The sequence below is a fragment of the Triticum urartu genome, chromosome 4A (genome assembly GCF_056163025.1).
Source record: "Triticum urartu cultivar PI428250 chromosome 4A, HENAU_Tu73, whole genome shotgun sequence".
NCBI lineage: Eukaryota > Viridiplantae > Streptophyta > Magnoliopsida > Poales > Poaceae > Triticum > Triticum urartu.
In genome coordinates, this window is record NC_141876.1 from 496,193,599 (window position 1) to 496,218,356 (window position 24,758).

The 24,758-nt window shown below is 44.1% G+C and overlaps 1 pseudogene; it reads right to left on the bottom strand.

Annotated features, from left to right (window-relative positions):
- Nucleotides 1-23,654, bottom strand: LOC147976287 (uncharacterized; annotated as a pseudogene).
- Nucleotides 23,655-24,758: the final 1,104 nt, after the last annotated feature.

Genomic DNA, 24,758 nt, shown 5'->3' on the forward strand with positions numbered 1-24,758 from the left:
TTACAAATCCTGAAGGTAAATTAAGTTGCATAGTGTCGATGGCCAATGCCGCAACTCTTGCTTTATTCCCAACACGAATGTCAACTTCTCCTCTTGCGACATTACTAGTTCTGCTTAGCCCCAGCATCGAGTTGCATATGTGAACAACCGATCCGGTATCATATACCCAAGAGCTACTAGAAACATCAGCAAGATAAATGTCTATAACATATACAACAAGTGTACCTGAAGAAGAAGTCATACTTCTAGTCTTCTTGCCCTTCTCCGCAAGCCACTTGCTGTAGTTCCTTTTCCAGTGTCCGGGTTCCTTGCAATGAAAGCAAATACTCCCCGAAGCCGTTCCTGACTTAGGTGCAGTGGCTGCAATTGGAGTTGCCTCCTTCTCTTTGCCCTTTGCCTTAGCCTTTTTCTTGGACCAGCTCTTCTTGAACTTAGCCTAGTTCTGCATCATCAACACTTGACGATGTGTACCTTTCTTGATATCCTGCTTTTCCACTTTGAGCATCCCATGCAATTCAGTGAGCTTCTTCTCCATCCCATGCATATGGTAGTTCGAGATGAACGGCCCATAGCTGTCCGGAAGAGAACCCAGAATTGTATCTGTGGACAACTCATCCCCAAGTGGGAAGCCTAGCCTATCCAGAGCTTGCATGTACTCGATCATCTTGATCACATGCGGGCTCAGTGGATCACCCTCTTTCAGCTTACAATCCATCAAGGATCGCCAGACGTTGAACCTTTCGGTCCTAGCCTGCATTTGAAACATGATCTTAAGGTTCTCGATCATATCGAAAGCCTCGATATTTTCGAACTGCTGCTGCAGATCGGGCTCCATAGAAGCCAGCATGAGACAGCTGATCTCGTTTGATTCATCAATGATTTTCTAGTAGGCATTTCTGGCTGTGGCATTAGCATTATCGGCGGGTTCCTCTGGAAGCGGATTCTCTAGAACTTGTTCCTTTTTCTCATGCCTAAGAACAATTCTCAGGTTTCTATACTAGGTGGTAAAGTTTGTTCCATTCAATTTATCTTTTTCCAGGATTGATTTCAACGCAAAAGGGGTAAATTGAGTAGGTGGTGCCATTGATCTACAACAGAAATATGCAAAACACTAAGACATGTATTCAAGAAGAGTAATTCGTATTAAACATTTTAATAAGATCATTACTCCCACTAAAATCAACATCCCTCGGTTGATACTTAGTGATTCAAGATCCAAGATCAACATGTCAACTAGTGAGCTTTTGCATCACCGCTAGAGGACAAGATCACTCGGTAAGCAACTCTTGCTAATCGTATCTCCATACGACTCTTGTTGTTGGGGACATCTCATGCCTCGCCAACACCTATGCCTCGTAGCCCAAAACTATTTTGATAGCCACGACAAGTCAACCAATGCTCCGCGTGTAACTGTCCGACACAAACCCATCACTTCAAGGAGATCTAGTGGCACCCTAATTTCATAGGCCCGCCACAAAATATACTTGGCATGTGAAGGTGCAGCAATTGGGGAGGCATTTGTACTTGACATTCTTTGAGGGATCACCCTACTTAAAACATCTACCATGCAGAAGGAAGGGTGCATAAAAGGGATAAACTTTCACAGGCAGTTTATGTATGTGTGATATGGTATAGCCCCTTTTCACAGCACGTGGTGATCTCCATCTCCACGTGCGCGGTCTGCCCATGCATGGTTGTCCTCGTGGTGATCTCCATCTCCACACCATGGTGTCAACCGCCAAGTGTTACATAAGATACTATGCTATTAAAAACTAATAGCTACTGAAAGTAAATTACATTACATGGCTTCTCATGTTGACACGCAGGTCATTAATACAATAATGGGACAACCATATGGCTCCAGCCAGTTGCCGCACTCAGGACATGCAGGTCATGAAACAATAATATACAAGCAACATACATGGGCTATACCAAATCACAGTCATTCCCTGCAAAAACGAGTCAGACGTTCTACCGCCGAAGATAAAACCTCCTGAAACTCTATCTTCCAAGCGGATTTTGGCCTAGCCAGAAGCGCTTCCAGGATTTCATCGCTGATCTTGTTGGGGAACATAGTAATTTCAAAAAAAATCCTACGCACATGCAAGATCATGGTGATGCATAGCAACGAGAGGGGAGAGTGTTGTCTACGTACCCTCGTAGACCGACAGCGGAAGCGTTATGACAATGCGGTTCATGTAGTCGTACGTCTTCACGGCCCGACCGATCAAGCACCGAAACTACGGCACCTCCGAGTTCTAGCACATGTTCAGCTCGATGACGATCCCCGGACTCCGATCTAGCAAAGTGTCGGGGAAGAGTTCCGTCAGCACGACGGCGTGGTGACGATCTTGATGTTCTACCGTCGCAGGGCTTCGCCTAAGCACCGCTACAATATTATCGAGGATTATGCTGGAGGGAGGCACCGCACACGACTAAGAGAACGATCTCCAAGATCAACTTGTGTGTCTAGAGGTGCCCCCCTGCCCCCGTATATAAAGGAGCAAGGGGGAGGGGCGGCCGGCCAGGAGGAGGCGCGCCATGGAGGAGTCCTACTCCTACCAGGAGTAGGACTCCCTCCTTTTCCTTGTCCAACTAGGAGAGGGGGGAGGAAGGGAGAGAGGAGAGGAAGGAAAGGGGGGGCGCCGCCCCCCCCCCCTCCTTGTCCAATTCGGACTAGAGGGGGAGGGGCGGGCGGCCTGCCCTGGCCGCCCCTCCTCTTCTCCACTTTAGGCCCATGAGGCCCATTAACCCCTAGGGGGGTTCCGGTAACCCCCCGGTACTCCGGTTTTATCCGAAACACTTCCGGTGTCCGAATATAGCCGTCCAGTATATCAATCTTTATGTCTCGACCATTTCGAGACTCCTCGTCATGTCCGTGATCATATCCGGGACTCCGAACAAACTTCGGTACATCAAAATATATAAACTCATAATGAAACTGTCATCGTAACGTTAAGCGTGCGGACCCTACGGGTTCGAGAACAATGTAGACATGACCGAGACACGTCTCCGGTCAATAACCAATAGCGGAACCTGGATGCTCATATTGGCTCCTACATATTCTACGAAGATCTTTATCGGTCAGACCGCATAACAACATACGTTGTTCCCTTTGTCATCGGTATGTTACTTGCCCGAGATTCGATCGTCGGTATCTCAATACCTAGTTCAATCTTGTTACCGTCAAGTCTCTTTACTCGTTCCGTAATACATCATCTCGCAACTAACTCATTAGTTGCATTGCTTGCAAGGCTTAAGTGATGTGCATTACCGAGAGGGCCCAGAGATACCTCTCCGACAATCGGAGTGACAAATCCTAATCTCGAAATACGCCAACCCAACATGTACCTTTGGAGACACCTGTAGAGAACCTTTATAATCACCCAGTTACGTTGTGACGTTTGGTAGCACACAAAGTGTTCCTCCGGCAAACGGGAGTTGCATAATCTCATAGTCATAGGAACATGTATAAGTCATGAAGAAAGCAATAGCAACATACTAAACGATCGGGTGCTAAGCTAATGGAATGGGTCATGTCAATCACATCATTCTCCTAATGATGTGATCCCGTTAATCAAATGACAACACATGTCTATGGTTAAGAAACATAACCATCTTCGATCAACGAGCTAGTCAAGTAGAGGCATACTAGTGACGTTTAGTTTGTCTATGTATTCACACAAGTATTATGTTTCCGGTTAATACAATTCTAGCATGAATAATAAACATTTATCATGAAATAAGGAAATAAATAATAACTTTATTATTGCCTCTAGGGCATATTTCCTTCAGATCCAACTTTTCGTTAGCTTCAGTTTGACAGGTCGTGGAGCAAAATCGGAGTTCGTATGCAAAAGATACAGCCGTTTTACCGAGACCGCTCCAACAGATTTCAGCACCGCGGAAATCACATTTCCAAGGTGTTGATCTATGTTACGATTCGATAAATCTCATTGATCTTCGCGTGCTGCATCCAGATTTACGTTCCACTGTCTACCCCGATGGCGGACAACCGACCGGTAGGGGTAAGTCGTGTCACGACCTCTGCATCACGATCACGGAAACAAGATCACGAGACCAACCTTCAACACTGACATGCGCGACCGATCTCATCGACCCGCACCTGAACCGATCTACATATCTCATATGCATATCATCAAATCTATTACCACATAACGGAGGCTCTAATACCACTGTTGGAACATGCGGTACGCTACGCTAGCGCCAAATAAAATTTTCTACCGCGCACCCAAGATCATGCTGCTGGAAATAGATCACGGGATCGGGTTTACCACTAGACGCGCAGTCACCGCAGCGGAAGTAGAGTTGGTGATGCGTGTAGCCGATCTCCCGGGACGTCTCCTCCTCACGTTGTTGATCTCCCGCGAACAGCAAAGACCTGTGAATGGTGATCTCCCACGAACGGCACCTCGCGGTTCCCTCCAACGGTTCATCCAAGCACCGCAGATGCGATGCCTCCAAGGTATCGACACGTACGGGGAGCAGCGTCGAGCGGCAGACTGCTAGGTCCGGTCACGCGGCATGGGCGTGGGGAGTGGCGGTGGCTAACCAGGGTTCAATTCTATCAACCCTAAGTGGTGCGCCCACTCCCCTTTATATAGACCTCCGAGGTGGGCTCAATACTTGAGCCCACTAGGAGTCCACATCCATTTTCCACTCAGATCCAATCTGAATGGGCTGCAGCCCCTTAAGTGTGCGACCCTATAGGTTCACGTACAGATGGACACGACCAGAGTCGATAGTTGGTAGCGGCTCCTAGCAGAACGTGCCAACTCCCATGTGGGCATAAAGTCGTTTGACGAACCTCGACAATGTGGCATATGCAACATTCCTTTTGCCTCACGATATTTGTTGTCGAGCTCAAGGCGAGTACTTGTCACCCTTGTGTTAGCTCGACCTCTCTTCTCAAAACCATGATACAGATTCCCGAACTGGGTTAACACTTAACCCAAGTCGCATGGCCATGCTTTCCGAATCTGATCACTCGAGAGGGCCCAGAGAATATCTCTCCAAATAGGAGGGGAAAATTCCATCTTGGTCAACCATGTCTCGCGGCATGTCTCACGACTCACCCGAAAGCTACCTTTATAACTACCTAGTTACGGAGTAGCGTTTGATAGACCCTAAGTGAGTCGATCCTCATCCCAAGAACATGCGAGGACCTCAGGTCTAGGACATGGCATAGACATTGCACTTGAGACTAACAGATGACTATACCTCGCTGTGTCTCAAAGTGGGTTTGTCTGGCTCGGTGATCTCCATCCCCAAGCCCATACTATCGGTTTAGCATCTCCATGCACATGACTTATGAAACATAGTCATCAACCGAGTCGTATACTAGTCAGGGATATGTGTCCGCATAACCTTATCAACTAGGGACCATTAAAACAATCATCATACAATACATAGTTCCAAAACAAGTCACATACTTATTGATACATATCATTGATGATGTTCAAGGACAATACAAAGGACTCATGAATACATAGGGAAATATCATCATCACATGATTGCCTCTAGGGCATATCTCCAACACTACCGCCCAAGCGCCGCACCAAAACAAAAGTTTGATCGGTAGTTGGGCGGTACTTGGCCGGAACAACCGTCGCAGTATTTGTTGAGCATGGTGGCGGTACCACCACCCGAGACCAGCGGCGCAACCGCTCGGTCAAGACTAGGTAAGCGCTAAGAGCCAGCGGTACAACCGCTGGGAAACCATAGCAAGCAGTAAGAAAAGAAGGGAGGCACTCTCTCTCCAAACTAAGGAAGGCAAGAGAGGGGTGTGGCAAGTGTGTACGTGAAAAGATTCCCCAACACCTTCCAATGTGGATTTCCTCTTGATAGAACGGGTTCCCTACGACCAAAGATATAAAAACGTAGAAACCTCGTCTTTGATCTTTTCCTTCCGGGGAGAATGGCTAACCGATGTAAGCCTAATCACCGACAACCTGAAGCACTTAGCACACGATTAGACCAACAAAGGGTTGTCATCATCATCCAAAACACAAAGTAGGGAAATGCCCTTACATCATGTCATCTTTCCTAATGCGTTACTCTATTCTTATGAACTTAATACTCTAGATGCATGATGGATAGCGGTCGATGTGTGGAGTAATAGTAGTAGATGCAGAATCATTTCGGTCTACTTGTCGCGGACGTGATGCCTATATACATGATCATGCCTAGATATTCTCATAACTATGCGCTTTTCTATCAATTGCTCGACAGTAATTTGTTCACCCACCATAGAATTTGCTATCTTGAGAGAAGCCACTAGTGAAACCTATGGCCCCCGGGTCTATCTTCCATCATATTATTTTCCTATTTACTTGCTATTTATATCGTTGTTTATTATGCAATCTATACAATAAAAATACCAAAAATATTTATCTTATTATCTCTATCTGATCTCACTTTCGTAAGTGACCGTGAAGGGATTGACAACCCCTTTATCGAGTTGGTTGAGAGGTTATTGTTTGTTTGTGCAGGTACTAGGGACTTGCGTGTTACCTCCTACTGGATTGATACCTTGGTTCTCAAAAACTGAGGGAAATACTTACGCTACTTTGCTGCATCACCCTTTCCTCTTCAAGGAAAAACCAACGCATGCTCAAAAGGTAGCAAGAAGGATTTCGGGCGCCGTTGCCGGGGAGGTTGCACCAAGTCAAGTCAAAATTTGATCTCCCGTCAACAAGCCATTTCTGGCGCCATTGCCGGGGAGATCTACGCACAAGTCAAGACATACCAAGTACCCATCACAAACTCTTATCCCTCGCATTACATTATTTTCCATTTGCCTCTCGTTTTCCTCTCCCCCACTTCACCCTTGCCGTTTTATTCGCCCTCTTTTCCGTTCGCCTCTTTTCCGTTCGTCTTTTTTCTCTTGCTTCTTGTGTGCTTGTGTGTTGGATTGTTTGTCACGATGGCTCAAGACAATACTAAATTGTGTGATTTTTCCAATACCAACAATAATGATTTTATTAGCACTCCAATTGCTCCTCTTACCGATGCTGAATCTTGTGAAACTAATACTGCTTTCCTGAATCTTGTCATGAAAGATCCGTTTTCTGGCCTTCCTAGTGAAGATCCCGCTACCCATCTAAACAACTTTGTTGATTTGTGTGATATGCAAAAGAAGAAATATGTGGATAATGATACTGTTAAATTGAAGCCATTTCCATTTTCGCTTAGAGATCGTGCTAAAACTTGGTTTTCGTCTTTGCCTAAAAAATAGTATTGATTCATGGAATAAGTGCAAAGATGCTTTTATCTCTAAGTATTTTACTCCCGCTAAGATCATCTCTCTTAGAAACAATATTATGAATTTTAAGCAACTTGATCATGAGCATGTTGCACAAGCTTGGGAGAGGATGAAATTGATGATACGTAATTGCCCTACTCATGAATTAAATTTATGGAAGATCATACAATTTTTTTATGTTGGATTGAATTTTGCTACTAGAAATCTTTTAGATTCGGTCGCGGGAGGCACTTTTATGGAAATCACTGTAGGAGAAGCTACTGAACTCCTAGATAATATTATGGTTAATTATTCTCAATGGCACACCGAAAGATCTACTAGTAAAAAGGTTCATGCGATAGAAGAGATTAATGTTTTGAGTGGAAAGATGGATGAACTTATGAAATTGTTTGCTAATAAGAGTGTTTCTTCTGATCCTAATAATATGCCTTTGTCTATTTTCATTGAGAATAATAATGAATCTATGGATGTGAATTTTGTTGGTAGGAACAATTTTGGTAACAATGCGTATAGAGGAAACTTTAATCATAGGCCGTTTCCTAGTAATTCGTACAACAACTCTTATGGAAATTTTAATAAGATGCCCTCTAATTTTGAAACTAGTGTTAAAAAAATTATGATTTCGCAAAAAATGTCAATGCTTTGCTTGAAGAATAATTGCCTAAGATTGATGAGTTGGCTAGGAACGTGGATATAATTTCTCTCGATGTTGGTTCTTTGAAACTTAGATCTATTCCACCTAAGCATCATATCAATGAGTCTCTAAATTGTATGAGAATTTCCATTGACGAGTGCAAAGAAAGAACCGCTAGGATGCACTAAAAAAGATTGCTTTATAAAAGCGTGTTCTTCTAGTTTTCACGATAATAAGGATGAAGATCTAAAAGTGATTGATGTGTCTCCTATTAAATCTTTGTTTTGCAATATGAATCTTGATAATGATGGAACTGGAGATGAGTCAACCTTAGTTAAAAGGCGTCCCAATGATTCGGAGTTTTTAGATCTAGATGCAAAAATTGGTAAAAGTGGGATTGAAGAGGTCAAGACTTTATATAGCAATGAACCCACTATTTTGGATTTAAAGGAATTTAATTATGATAATTGATCTTTGATAGATTGTATTTCCTTGTTGCAATCCGTGCTAAATTCTCCTCATGCTTATGATCAAAATTAAGCTTTTACCAAACATATCGTTGATGCTTTAATGCAATCTTATGAAGAAAAGCTTGAATTAGAAGTCTCTATCCCTAGAAAACTTTATGATGAGTGGGAACGTACTACTAAAATTAAAATTACAATTAAAGATCATGAATGTTATGCTTTATGTGATTTGGGTGCTGGTGTTTTCACGATTCCAAAAACTTTGTGTGATGTGTTAGGTTTCCGTGAATTTGATGATTGTTCTTTAAATTTGCATGTTGCGGATTCCACTATTAAGAAACCTATGGGAAGGATTAATGATGTTCTTATTGATTCAAATAGTAATTATGTCCCGTAGATTTCATTGTTCTTGATATAGATTGCAATCCTACATGTCCTATTATTCTTGGTAGACCTTTCCTTAGAACGATTGGTGCAATTATTGATATGAAAGAAGGAAATATTAGATTACAATTTCCATTAAGGAAAGGCATGGAGCACTTTCCTAGGAATAAAATTAAATTACCTTATGAATCTATTATAAGAGCCACTTATGAATTGCATACCAAAGATGACAATACCTAGATCTATTCTTGTTTTTATGCCTATCTAGGGGCGTTAAACGAGAGCGCCTGTTGGGAGGCAACCCAATTTTATTATTGTTTCTTGTTTTTTTTCCTTTTTAGTAATAAATAATTCATATAGCTTCGTTTAGATGTGGTTTTATGCTTTTAATTAGTGTTTGTGCCAAGTAGAACCTTTGGGAAGACTTGGGGGAAGTCTTTGCGATCTTGTTGTAAAAAACAGAAACTTTAGCGCTCACGAGATTTGCTGCCATTTTTTACTTGACAGTGCGATTAGGTTCATTATTTTTGCAGATGATTAATAGACAAATTCCTCACGTCCACCATTTTATTTAAGAATTTTTGGGGTTATAGAAGTATTCGAAACCTACAGATTACTATAGACTGTTCTGTTTTTGACAGATTCTGTTTTTCGCGTGTTGTTTGCTTATTTTGATGAATCTATGGCTAGTATCGGAGGTATGAACCATAGAGAAGTTGGAATACATTAGGTTTAAAACCAATATAAATAAAGAATGAGTTAATTACAGTACCTTGAAGTGGTGGTTTGTTTTCTTATACTAACGGAGCTCATGATATTTTCTGTTGAGTTTTGTGTTGTGAAGTTTTCAAGTTTTGGGTAAAGATTTGATGGGTTTTGGAATAAGGAGTGGAAAGAGCCTAAGCTTGGGGATGCCCATGGCACCCCAAGGTAAAATTCAAGGACAACCAAAATCCTAAGCTTGGGGATGCCCCGGAAGGCATCCCCTCTTTCGTCTTCGTCCATCGATAACTTTACTTGATGCTATATTTTTATTCACCACATGATATGTATTTTGCTTGGAGGGTATTGTATGATTTGAGTCTTTTCTTTTTATTTTACCACAATCATCCTTTCTGTACACACATTTTGGAGAGACACACATGAATCGGAATTTATTAGAATACTCTATGTGCTTCACTTATATCTTTTGAGCTAGATAATTTTGCTCTAGTGCTTCACTTATATCTTTAAGAGCACGGTGGTGGTTTTATTTTATAGAAATTATTGATCTCTCATGCTTCACTTATATTATTTTGAGAGTCTTTTGTAACAGCATGGTAATTTTCTTTGGCTATAAAATTAGTCATAATATGATAGGCATCCAAGATGGGTATAATAAAAACTTTCATAAAAAGTGCATTGAATACTATGAGAAGTTTGATACTTGATGATTGTTTTGAGATATGAAGATGGTGATATTAGAGTCATGCTAGTTGAGTAGTTGTGAATTTGAGAAATACTTGTTCTAAAGTTTGTGATTCTCGTAGCATGCACGTATGGTGAACCGTTATGTGATGAAGTCGGAGCATGATTTATTTATTCATTGTCTTCCTTATGAGTGGTGGTCGGGGATGAGCAATGGTCTTTTCCTATCAATCTATCCCCCTAGGAGCATGCACGTAGTACTTTGTTTCGTTAACTAATAGATTTTTGCAATAAGTATGTGAGTTATTTATGACTAATGTTGAGTCCATGGATTATACGCACTCTCACCCTTCCACCATTGCTAGCATCTCTAGTACCGCGCAACTTTCGCCGGTACCATACACCCATCATATACCTTCCTCAAAACAGCCACCATACCTACCTATTATGGCATTTCCATAGCCATTCCAAGATATATTGCCATGCAACGTACCACCGTTCCATTTGTTATGACACGGTTCATCATTGTCATATTGCTTTGCATGATCATGTAATTGACATCGTATTTGTGGCAAAGCCACCTTTATAATTCTTTCATACATGTCGCTCTTGATTCATTGCATATCCCGGTACACCGCCGGAGGCATCCACATAGAGTCATATTTTGTTCCAGTATCGAGTTGTAATTTTTGAGTTGTAAGTAAATAAAAGTGTGATGATCATCATTATTAGAGCATTGTCCCAATTGAGGAAAGGATGATGGAGACTATGATTCCCCCACAAGTCGGGATGAGACTCCGTACGAAAAAAAGGAGAAAAAAGAGGCCATAAAAAAGAGAAAAGGCCCAAATAAAAAAAGAAAAAAGAGAGAAATGAGAGAAAAAGAGAGAAGGAACAATGTTACTATCCTTTTACCACACTTGTGGTTCAAAGTAGCACCATGATCTTCATGATAGAGAGTCTCCTATGTTGTCACTTTCATATACTAGTGGGAATTTTACATTATAGAACTTGGCTTGTATATTCCAATGATGGGCTTCCTCAAAATGCCCTAGGTCTTCATGAGCAAGCGAGTTGGATGCACACCCACTTAGTTTCTTTTGTTGAGCTTTCATACACTTATAGCTCTAGTGCATCCATTGCATGGAAATCTCTACTCATTCACATTGATATCTATTGATGGGCATCTCCATAGCCCGTTGATATGCCTAGTTGATGTGAGACTGTCTTCTCCTTTTTGTCTTCTCCACAACCACCATTCAATTCCACCTATAGTGTTATATCCATGGCTCACGCTCATGTATTGCGTGAAGATTGAAAAAGTTTGAGAACGTCAAAAGTATGAAACAATTGCTTGGCTTGTCATCGGGGTTGTGCATGATTAAATACTTTGTGTGATGAAGATAGAGCATAGCCAGACTATATGATTTTGTAGGGATAACTTTCTTTGGCCATGTTATTTTGAGAAGACATTATTGCTTTGTTAGTATGCTTGAAGTATTATTATTTTTTATGTCAATATTAAACTTTTTTCTTGAATCTTTCGGATCTGAACATTCATGCGACAATAAAGAAAATTACATTGAGAATTATGCTAGGTAGCATTCCACATCAAAAATTCTGTTTTTATCATTTACCTACTTGAGGACGAGCATGAATTAAGCTTGGGGATTCTTGATACGTCTCCAACGTATCTATAATTTTTGATTGTTCCATGCTATTATATTATCTGTTTTGGATGTTTAATGGGCTTTAATATACCTTTTTATATTATTTTTGGGACTAACCTACTAACCAAAGGCCCAGTGCAAATTGTTGTTTGATAACCCAAAAGTATAGGGGATCAATTGTAGCCTCTTTCAATAAGTAATAGTGTTGAACCCAACGAGGAGCTAAAGGTAGAACAAACATTCCCTCAAGTTCTATCGACCACTGATACAACTCTACGCACGCTTAACGTTCGCTTTACCTAGAACAAGTATGAAACTAGAAGTGCTTTGTAGGTGTTGCTGGATAGGTTTGTAAGATAATAAAGAGCGCATAAATAAAAAGTAGGGGATGTTTAGATAAAGAAACAACTAAGTTAGTTTTAATAGAGAGCTTGTTATCACACAAGAAAGTTAGTTGTCCCTAGGAAATCGATAACTAGACCGGTAATCGTTATTGCAATTTTATTTGAGGGAGAGGCATAAGCTAACATACTTTCTCTACTTGGATCATATGCACTTATGATTGGAACTCTAGCAAGTGTCCGCAACTACTAAAGATCATTAAGGTAAAACCCAACCATAGCATTAAACTATCAAGTCCTCTTTACTCCCATATGCAAACAACCTACTTACTCAGGTATGTGCTTCTGTCACTCACGCCACCCACCATAAGCAAATCATGAACGTATTGCAACACCCTACAGAGGGGATCCCTCACGCTTGCGTGACATGAAGAGCACCATAGGACAGCACCAATAATAAAACATGCAACTCAAACCAATCATGATCATCAATTAACTCATAGGACAAAACGGATCTACTCAAACATCATAGGATAGCCATACATCATTGGGAAATAATATATAAGCACCATGTTTAAGGAGAGATTACAGTGGGTAAAAGAGGGTTTACACCGCTGCATAGAGGGGGGAAGAGTTGGTGATGACGGCGGTGAAGTTGTTGGTGAAGATTGCAGTGACGATGATGGCCCCAGTGGCACTCCGGTGCCACCGAAAGCGAGGGGGAGAGAGCCCCCCTCCTTCTTATTCTTCCTTGACCTTCTCCCTAGATGGGAGAAGGGTTTCCCCTCTGTTCCATGGCCTCCATGGCATGGGAGGGGCGAGAGCCACTCCGAGATTGGATCTGTCTCTCCCTGTTTCTGCGTTCCCTGATTCTGCCCTTTCACTGTTTCTTAAATTCCCGGAGACCCGTAACTCCGATTGGGCTGAATTTTGGACACGATCTCTATTCGGATATTAGCTTTCTTGAGGAGAAAGAAGGGCATCAACCGCCTTACGGGGTAGCCACGAGGGCCCAGGGCGCGCCCCCTGCCTCGTGGCCCCCTCGGGCATCGTCTCACATTGATTCTTCTTCCCAAAAATCACATATAGTCCAAAAAATCTCCATCAGTTTTTATCCTGTTTGGACTCGATTTGATATGGATTTTCTGCGAAACAAAAAACATGCAACAAACAGGAACTGGCACTGGGCACTGGACCAATATGTTAGTCCCAAAAATAGTATAAAAAGTTGCCAAAAGTATATGAAAGTTGTATAATATTGGCATGGAACAATCAAAAATTATAGATACGACGGAGACGTATCACTATTTTTTTGCCTATTTCAGTGTTTCGCAGAAAAGGAATATCAAATGAAATCCAAATGAAATGAAACATTCGGGAGAGTTATTTTTGGAAAAAACGTGATCCAGGAGACTTGGAGTGGACGTCAAGGAAGCAACGAGGCGGCCACGAGGCAGGAGGGTGCACCTAGGGGTAGGCACGCCTCCCACCCTTGTGGGCCCCTCGTGGCTCCACTGACCTACTTCTTTGGCCTATATATATACTCATATACCCCCAAAACATCCGAGAGCACCACGAAACCCTATTTCCACGGCCGCAACCTTCTGTACCCGTGAGATCCCATCTTGGGGCCTTTTTCGGCGCTCCGCCGGAGGGGGAATCGATCATGGAGGGCTTCTACATCAACACCATAGCCTCTCCGATGATGTGTGAGTAGTTTACCACAGACCTTCGGGTCCATAGTTATTAGCTAGATGGCTTCTTCTCTCTCTCTTTGGATCTCAATACAAAGTTCTCCTCGATTCTCTTGGAGATCTATTTGATGTAATTCTTTTTGCGGTGTGTTTGTCGAGATCCGATGAATTGTGGGTTTATGATCAAGATTATCTATGAACAATATTTGATTCTTCTCTAAATTCTTTTATGCATGATTTAATATCTTTGCAAGTCTCTTCGAATTATCAGTTTGGTTTGGCCTACTAGATTGATCTTTCTTGCAATGGGAGAAGTGCTTAGCTTTAGGTTCAATCTTGCGGTGTCCTTTCAGAGTGACAGCAGGGGCAACAAGGCACATATTGTATTGTTGCCATCAAGGATAAAAAGATGGGCTTTATATCATATTGCTTGAGTTTATCCCTCTACATCATGTCATCTTGCCTAATGTGTTACTCTGTTCTTAAGAATTTAATACTCTAGATGCATGCTGGATAGCGGTCGATGTGTGGAGTAATAGTAGTAGATGCAGAATCGTTTCGATCTACTTGTCGCGGACGTGATGCCTATATACATGATCATGCCTAGATATTCTCATAACTTTGTGTTTTTCTATCAATTGCTCGACAGTAATTTGTTCACCCACCGGAGAATTTGCTATCTTGAGAGAAGCCACTAGTGAAACCTATGGCCCCCGGGTCTATCTTCCATCATATTATTTTCCTATTTACTTGCTATTTCTATCGTTTTTTATTTTGCAATCTTTATTTTCCAATCTATACAATAAAAATACCAAAAATATTTATCTTATTATCTCTATTAGATCTCACTTTCGTAAGTGACCATGAAGGGATTGACAACCCCTTTCTCGCGTTGGTTGCGAGGTTCTTGTTTGTTTGTGCAGGTACTAGGGACTTGTGTGTTACCTCCTAATGGATTGATACCTTGGTTCTCAAAAACTGAGGGAAATAATTACGCTACTTTGCTGCATCACCCTTTCCTCTTCAAGGGAAAACCAACGAATGCTCAAGAGGTAGCAATGGTCACATTACCATCCACGTCAGTCTTCTTCTTAAAGATCCATTTATTCTCTATGGCTTGCCGATCATCAGGCAAGTCTATCAAAGTCCATACTTCGTTCTCATACATGGATCATATCTCGGATTTCATGGCCTCAAGCCATTTGTTGGAATCCGGTCCCGCCATCACTTCTTCATAGTTCGAAGGTTCACCGTTGTCTAACAACATGATTTCCAGGACCGGGTTGCCGTACCACTCTGGTGCGGAACGTGTCCTTGTGGACCTACGAAGTTCAGTAGCAACTTGATCTGAAGTTTCATGATCATCATCATTAACTTCCTCTCTAGTCGGTGCAGGCACCAAAGAAACATCTTCCTGAGCTGCACTACTCTCCGGTTCAAGAGGGAGTATCTCATCAAGTTCTACTTTCCTCCCACTTAGTTCTTTCGAGAGAAACTCTTTCTTCAGAAAGGATCCGTTCTTTGCAACAAATATCTTGCCTTCGGATCTTAGATATAAGGTATACCCAATATTTCCTTAGGTTATCCTATGAAGACGCATTCTTCCGACTTGGGTTCGAGCTTTTCAGGTTGAAGTTTCTTGACATAAGCATCGCATCCCCAAACTTTCAGAAACGACAGCTTAGGTTTCTTCCCAAACCATAATTCATATGGTGTCGTCTCAACAGATTTCGACAGAGCCCTATTTAAAGTGAATGCGACTGTCTCTAAAGCATAACCCCAAAATGATAGCGGTAGCTCGGTAAGAGACATCATAGATCGCACCATATCCAATAGAGTGTGATTATGACATCCGTACACACCATTACTCCGAGGTGTTCCAGGCGGCGTGAGTTGTGAAACAATTCCACATTTCCTTAAGTGCATGCCAAACTCGTGACTCAAGTATTCTCCTCCACAATCTGATCGTAAGAACTTTATTTTCCTGTCATGTTGATTCTCTACCTTACTCTAAAATTCCTTGAACTTTTCAAAGGTCTCAGACTTGTGTTTCATTAAGTAGACATACCCATATCTACTTAAGTCATCAGTGAGGGTGAGAGCATAACGATAGCCACTGTGAGCCTCAATGCTCATTGGACCGCACACATCAGTATGTATGATTTCAAATAAGTTGGTTGCTCGCTCCATTGTTCCAGAGAATGGAGTCTTGGTCATTTTGCCCATGAAGCACGGTTCGCACGTGTCAAATGATTCGTAATAAAGAGACTCCAAAAGTCCATCTGCATGGAGTTTCTTCATGCGTTTGACACCAATGTGACCAAGGCGGCAGTGCCACAAGTATGTGGGACTATCATTATCAGCCTTACATCTTTTTGGCATTCACACTATGAATATGTGTAACATCACGTATGAGATTCAATAAAAATAAACCATTGACCAGCGGGGCATGACCATAAAACATATCTCTCATATAAATAGAACAACCATTATTCTCGGATTTAAATGAGTAGCCATCTCACATTAAACAAGATCCAGATACAATGTTCATGCTCAAAGTTGGCAGTAAATAACAATTATTGAGGTTTAAAACTAATCCCGTAGGTAAATGTGGTGGTAGCGTGCCGACGACGATCACATCGACCTTGGAACCATTCCCGATGTGCATCGTCACCTCGTCCTTCGCCAGTCTCCGCTTATTCCGCAGCTCCTATTTTGAGTTACAAATATGAGCAACCGCACCGGTATCAAATACCCAGGAGCTACTACGAGCGCTGGTAAGGTACACATCAATAACATGTGTATCACATATACCTTTGGCGTTGTCAGCCTTCTTATCCGCTAAGTACTTGCGGCAGTTTCGTTTCCAGTGACAATTTCCCTTGCAATAAAATCATTGAGTCTCAAGCTTGGGTCCATTCTTTGACTTCTTCCCGGCAAATGACTTACCGGGCACGGCAACTCCCTTGTCGTCCTTCTTGAAGTTCTTCTTACCCTTGCCTTTCTTGAAACTAGTGGTCTTATTCACCATCAACACTTGTTGTCCCTTTTTGATCTCCACCTCCGCTGATTTCAGCATTGAATATAACTCGGGAATGGACTTCTCCATCCCTTGCATATTGTAGTTCATCACAAAGCTCTTGTAGCTAGGTGGAAGCAACTGGAGGATCCTGTCAATGACTGAATCATCTGGAAGATTAACTCTCAGCTGAGACAAACGGTTGTGCAACCCAGACATTTTGAGTATATGCTCGCTGACAGAACTGTTTTCCTCCATCTTACAACTATAGAACTTGTCGGAGACTTCATATATCTCGACCCGGGCATGAGCTTGGAAAACCATTTCTAGCTCTTAGAACATCTCATATGCTCCGTGTTGCTCAAAACGCTTTTGGAGCCCCGGTTCTAAGCTGTAGAGCATGCCGCGCTGAACTAGAGAGTAATCATCACTACACGACTGCCAGACGTTCATAACGTCTTCAGTTGATGGGGAAATGGGTGCTTCACCTAGCGGTGCTTCAAGGACATATGCTTTCTTGGCAGCTATGAGGATGATCCTCAAGTTACGGACTCAATCCGTATAGTTGCTACCATCGTCTTTCAGCTTGGTTTTCTCTAGGAACGCGTTGAAGTTGAGGGCAACATTAGCATGGGCCATTTGATCTACAAGACATATTGTAAAGATATTTTAGACTAAGTTCATGATAATTAAGTTCATCTAATCAAATTATTTAATGAACTCCCACTCAGATAGACATCCCTCTAGTCATCTAAGTGATACATGATCCGAATCGACTAGGCCGTGTCCGGCCATCACGTGAGACGGACTAGTCATCAACGGTGAACATCTCCATGTTGATCATATCTACTATACGACTCATGCTCGACCTTCCGGTCTCTCGTATTCCGAGGCCATGTCCGTACGTGCTAGGCTCGTCAAGTCAACCTCAGTGTTTCGCATGTGTAAATCTAGCTTACACCCAGTGTATGCGAACGTTAGAATCTATCACACCCGATCATCACGTAGTGCTTTGAAACAACGAACCTTCGCAATGGTGCACAGTTAGGGGGAACACTATTCTTGAAATTTTAGTGAGGGATCATCTTATTTATGCTACCGTCGTTCTAAGCAGATAAGATGTAAACATGACAAACATCACATGCAAATCATAAAGTGACATGATATGGACAATATCATCTTGCGCCTTTGATCTCCATCTTCGAGGCGCGGCATGATCACCTTCGTCACCGGCATGACACCATGATCTCCATCATCGTGTCTTCATGAAGTTGTCTTGCCAACTATTACTTCTACTACTATGACTAACGGTTAGCAATGAGTAAAGTAATTACATGGCGTTTACATTGACTCGCAGGTCATACAATAAATTATGACAACTCCTATGGCTCATGCCGGTTGTCATACTCATCGACATGCAAGTCGTGATTCCTATTACAATAACATGATCACATACATCACATATATCATTCATCACATCCTTTCGGCCATATCACATCACATGGCGTACCCTGCAAAAACAAGTTAGATGTCCTCTAATTGTTGTTGCATGTTTTACGTGGCTGCTATGGGTTTCTAGCAAGAACGTTTCTTACCTACGTAAAAGCCACAACGGTGATATGCCAATTGCTATTTACCCTTCATAAGGACCCTCTTCATCGAATCTGATCCGACTAAAGTGGGAGATATAGACACCCGCTAGCCACCTTATGCATCAAGTGCATGTCAGTCGGTGGAACCAGTCTCACGTAAGCGTACGTGTAAGGTCGGTCCGGGCCGCTTCATCCCACAATGCCGCTGAATCAATATAAGACTAGCAACGGTAAGCAAGTTGAACAAGTCATCGCCCACAACTACTTTGTGTTCTACTCGTGCATAGAATTAGGCATAGACCTAGCTCATGATGCCACTGTTGGGGAATGTAGTAATAATTCAAAAATTTCCTACGTGTCACCAAGATCAATCTAGGAGATGCTAGCAACGAGAGAGAAGGAGTGCATCTTCATACCCTTGAAGATCTCTAAGAGGAAGTGTTACAAGGAATGCGGATGATGGAGTCGTACTCGCGGTGATTCAAATCCCGGAAGATCCGATCTAGCACCGAACGGACGGCGCCTCCGCGTTCAACACACGTACAGCCCGGGGACGTCTCCTCCTTCTTGATCCAGCAAGGGGAGAGGAGAAGTTGAGGGAGAGCTCCGGCAGCCCGACGACGTGGTGGTGGAGCTTGCAGTTCTCCGTCAGGGCTTCACCAAGCACTACGAAGGAGGAGGAGGTGTTGGAGAGGGGGAGGGCTGCGCCAGGGAAGGGGTGTTGCTGCCCTCCCACCCCCTCTATTTATAGGGTGAAGGGGAGAGGGGGCCGGGCCCCTTAGATCCCATCTAGAGGGGGGCGGCGGCCAAGGGGGGGAACTTGCCCCCCCAAGTTTGGTGGGAGGCACCCCCACCCCCTAGGGTTTCCAACCCTAGGCGCCTTGGGCCCTTGGGGGGCGCACCAGCCCACTAGGGGGCTGGTTCCCACCCTTGTTCAGCCCACTTGGCCCACCGGGACAGGTGGACCCCCGGACACCTTTCGGTGGTCCTAGTACAATACCGATAACCCCTGAAATTATTCCAACGACTGAAACTGGACTTCCCATATATAATTCTTCACCTCCGGACCATTCAGGAACTCCTTGTGACATCCGGGATCTCATCCGGGACTCCGAACAACCTTCGGTAACCGTATACAATTTCCCATAACAACTCTAGCGTCACCGAACCTTAAGTGTGTAGACCCTACGGGTTCGGGAACTATGCAGACATGACCGAGACATCTCTCCGGCCAATAACCAATGGCAGGATCTGGATACCCATGTTGGCTCCCACATGTTCCACGATGATCTCATTGGATGAACCACGATGTCGAGGATTCAATCAATCCTGTATACAATTCTCTTTGTCCATCGATATGTTACTTGCCCGACATTCGATCGTCCGTATCTCTATACCTCGTTCAATCTCGTTACCGGCAAGTCTCTTTACTCGTTCCGTAACGCATGATCCCGTGGCTAACTCCTTAGTCACATTGAGCTCGTTATGATGATGCATTACCGAGTGGGCCCAGAGATACCTCTCCGTCATACGGAGTGACAAATCCCAGTCTCGATTCGTGCCAACCCAACAGACACTTTCGGAGATACCTATAGTGCACCTTTATAGCCACCCAGTTACGTTGTGACATTTGGTACACCCAAAGCATTTCTACGGTATCCGGGAGTTGCAAAATCTCATGGTCTAAGGAAATGATACTTGACATTAGAAAAAGCTTTAGCAAACGAACTACACGATCTTGTGCTACGCTTAGGATTGGGTCTTGTCCATCACATCATTCTCCCAATGATGTGATCCCGTTATCAACGACATCCAATGTCCATGGTCAGGAAATCGCGACCATCTATTGATCAACAAGCTAGTCAACTAGAGGCTTACTAGGGACATATCATGGTCTATGTATTCACACATGTATTACGGTTTCCGGTTAATACAATTATAGAATGAACAATAGGCAATTATCATGAACAAGAAAATATAATAATAACCACTTTATTATTGCCTCTAGGGCATATTTCCAACAATCTTTGCCTACGAAGGATTTCTGGAAGCAACATAGGCATATGAGTGTTCTGTATAATTGCCAATTGTGTGGTAACAACGACTCCTGGGAACACTCCTTGATTGAATGTTCAATGGCGCGCTGCGTGTGGCCACTGGCGGACGAAGAGTTTGTGGAAGTAATGGTTGAGACTGGAGAACCTAGTGCCAAATATTGGATATTTCTATGTGGAGGGTTCATTGTCACATGCATAGTTCGTGGAAGCAACGGTCACTCTTTAGGCTGAAGGAAATATGCCCTAGAGGCAATAATAAATTTATTATTTATTTCCTGATATCATGATAAATGTTTATTATTCATGCTAGAATTGTATTAACCGGAAACATGTTACATGTGTGAATACATAGACAAACAGAGTGTCACTAGTATGCCTCTACTTGACTAGCTCGTTGATCAAAGATGGTTATGTTTCCTAACCATAGACAAAGAGTTGTCATTTGATTAACGGGGTCACATCATTAGGAGAATGATGTGATTGACTTGACCCATTCCGTTAGCTTAGCACTTGATCGTTTAGTTTGTTGCTATTGCTTTCTGCATGACTTATACATGTTCCTATGACTATGAGATTATGCAACTCCCGTTTACCGGAGGAACACTTTGTGTCCTACCAAACGTCACAACGTAACCGGGTGATTATAAAGGTGCTCTACAGGTGTCTCCGAATGTACTTGTTGGGTTGGCATATTTCGAGATTAGGATTTGTCACTCCGATTGGCGGAGAGGTATCTCTGGGCCCACTCGGTAATGCACATCATTGCAACTAATGAGTTAGTTGCGGGATGATGTATTACGGAATGAGTAAAGAGACTTGCCGGTAACGAGATTGAACTAGGTATTGAGATACCGACGATCGAATCTCGGGCAAGTAACATACCGATGACAAAGGGAACAACGTATGTTGTTATGCGGTCTGACCGATAAAAATCTTTGTAGAATATGTAGGAGCCAATATGGGCATCCAGGTCCCGCTATTGGTTATTGACCAGAGAGGTGTCTCGGTCATGTCTATATAGTTCTCGAACCCGTAGGGTCCGCACGTTTAACGTTCGTTGACGATATAGTACTATGAGTTATGTATGTTGGTGACCGAATGTTGTTCGGAGTTCCGGATAAGATCACGGACATGACGAGGAACTCCGGAATGGTCCGAAGATAAAGATTGATATATGGGATAATAGTGTTTGGACTCCGGAAGGGTTCCGGAATTCACCGGAAGAGGTTCCGGATGTTTCCCGAAATGTTTGGGTACGAGAACACTTTATTTGGGCCAAAGGGGAAAGCCCACAAGGTTTTTGGAAAGCGCAAAATGAAGTTTTGCGGAGTCTAGTGGCCAGACGCCAGGGTCCCTGGCGTCTGGGTCCAGGCGTCGGGAACCCTGACGTCTGGCCTTGGAGTCCGAGAAGGACTCTTGCCTTTCGGGTGAAACCGACTTTGTGGAGGCTTTTACTCCAAGTTTCGACCCCAAGACTCAACATATAAATAGAGGGGTAGGGCTAGCACCCAAGACACATCAAGAAACACCAAGCTGTGTGCCGGCAACCCCGTCCCCTCTAGTTTATCCTCCGTCATAGTTTTCGTAGTGCTTAGGCGAAGCCCTGCGGAGATTGTTCTTCACCAGCACCGTCACCACGCCGTCGTGCTGCCGGAACTCATCTACTACTTCGCCCCTCTTGCTGGATCGAGAAGACGAGGACGTCACCGAGCCGAACGTGTGCAGAACTCGGAGGTGTCGTGCTTTCGGTACTTGGATCGATCGAATCGTGAAGACGTACGACTACATCAACCGCGTTGATATAACGCTTCCGCGAACGGTCTACGAGAGTATGTAGACAACACTCTCCCCTCTCGTTGCTATGCATCACCATGATTCTGCGTGTGTGTAGAATTTTTTTTTGAAATTATTACGTTCCCCAACATAGGCAATATGGACTGCTAGACATATTCACGAGGATGTTCTTCAGTCTCCGCTAGCGACACATGGTTGGGAAGCATCGGCGCATTGTCTCGTACTTCAGTACCTAGACCTCCTACACGTAGTGCTGCTCTTCCAAGATCGACATGGAAGCCTCCACCGATGGGCCATGCAAAAATTCAAGTTGATGGTGGGATGCCGAGTGCTAATGGGGTGAGGTCAGCGGCGGTAGTTTGCAGAGATCAGAACGGACTATATTCGGGTTCTTCTGCGTTGGTGATTTCGGAAGTCACCGACCCGACTGTGTTGGAAGCTATAGCCTGCCGTGAGGCTCTTGCACTTGCAGAAGATTTTTCTCTTCAACGCCTGGTGGTGGCATGTGACTGCAAACGGGTGGCACAAAATATTCAAGACGGTACTGAAGGAGCTTATTTTGGCGGTGATTAGAGAAATTCTACTGTGTAGGTCCAATTTTTAGTAGTTGTAATTTTATTTTTGAAGGTAGAGCGTTGAATGTTGATGCACATAATCTAGCGAAACACCCCCTTTTGCTTGATCAGGGTTGCCATTTGTGGCTCATTTCTCCTCATGGCCCAGCATATATCCCTCTTAATGCTCACTCCTCGAGGGTTGACGAGGCAAACTTGTTTTTCAAAGAAAATTCTCATCGAGTATGGTTTTGTAAAACCCTGGCCTGGGCAGTTGTGTATTTCCCCGAAGGCGCACTGAGTTCTTAATAAAGAGACAGACACTCGACCACTATCCAGCTAGCGAATGATACATGAGCCCGCCCGCCGGACACGCAAATCATTCGTCTGTACCCGTACACGCGCACTACTACCACTAATCAAGCCGGATAGACAAATTAGCTAGTACTCTACTACTCCTAGATGCCCCATCAATTCCACTCGGCTGGACCTCGCAACCAACATCGTAGCATAAACCCTTTGGCAGAGCATCTGTACAGGCGCGCCGTGCGCCCAAGACAGAACAACAAATCAAATCAATCCGCGCCGGATAGATCACCAACCATCCGTGCCATCGCCCGCACACATCCGTGTCACCCCGCGTCCATATATGCACCCTGCGCCCGCCTGCCCGCGCGTGGTCCGGGCCACGAGGTTGACGCGCGCGTGTCCATGCGCGGAGCAGCGCCCGTGCGTGCGCAGCGCGCGCGCGGCCATCGGCGTCGGAGCGGAGAACCACCCGTGACCTAACGGCGGATCCGGCCCGTCCGACCGGCGATCGGACCGCCGCCGGGGCCGCCAGCCTCGGGCGCCGCGGGGGGAACGTGTGGGCGTGACGAGCTAACAAAGCGCGCGCGACTCGAAAGCCACGAGCGAGAGCGACGGGGCACCGGCCGGATCCGTTCCATCGGGTGGCGCTTTGCTTTGGATACGTTTCTCCCGTTGGTGATGATGCTGCGACGCTGCGTCGCAGGCTTTATGGCGTCCTAAAGAGGATAAAGGGCGCCGCTGGGGCCCCTCGCTCCGGCCCCCGGCGGCCCTCCACCCGCGCACGCGGTGCTCCCGGCTCGGGGTGATCGGCGTGCGCGCGCCCGCGAAAGGCTCGGCTACGCCAGCGGCGCGGTAGGTTCAATCAGCGCCCTACGTACACACCGTGGCTGATTGGCGGTCCTGTTTTTGATCCGGTCGTGTTTCCATGGTCGCGAGATGGATTAGGTGCTAGCCACCGACTGTTCGGCCCCCGTTTGGAATGTGATGAACTTCCCCGGTCGTACAAAATGAATTGCTTATGCGCAACTGCTGTTCAAGCATCGGATTCTAATGGTCTAATCGGAGGATTAATCCGCTTTCCGTAGTGGTTGGGCAGTGCTGAAACGCGCTTCTCGTTGGCAAATTAAAACAGATAGTAGCCGAGACAAAGAGGTTATGGCAGACAGTACGACTGATCTGACCATTCAGTTGGCAGGTTGTTACATCGAGGAGCTGAACCCTAATTCTCCTTCTAGACTAATACTCCCTCCGTCCGAAAATACTTGTCATTAAAATGGATAAAAAAATATATCTTAAACTAAAATACGTCTAGATACATCCATTTATATCTATTTTGATGACAAGTATTTCCGGACGGAGGGAGTACTAGACAAAATGTCTAGTATTGCTGTCAATCACGCGGAGGACGGACAAATATAGCGTACGTGACATCAACCACATTTGCTGCTCTCGCCTCATAGAGTCATACTATCAATCAATCGTACACCTTGCACTTGAGTGCACGTAACGTAAATCTCGAGCGACTGCGCCAGAAACGGGCGCCGTTCCACT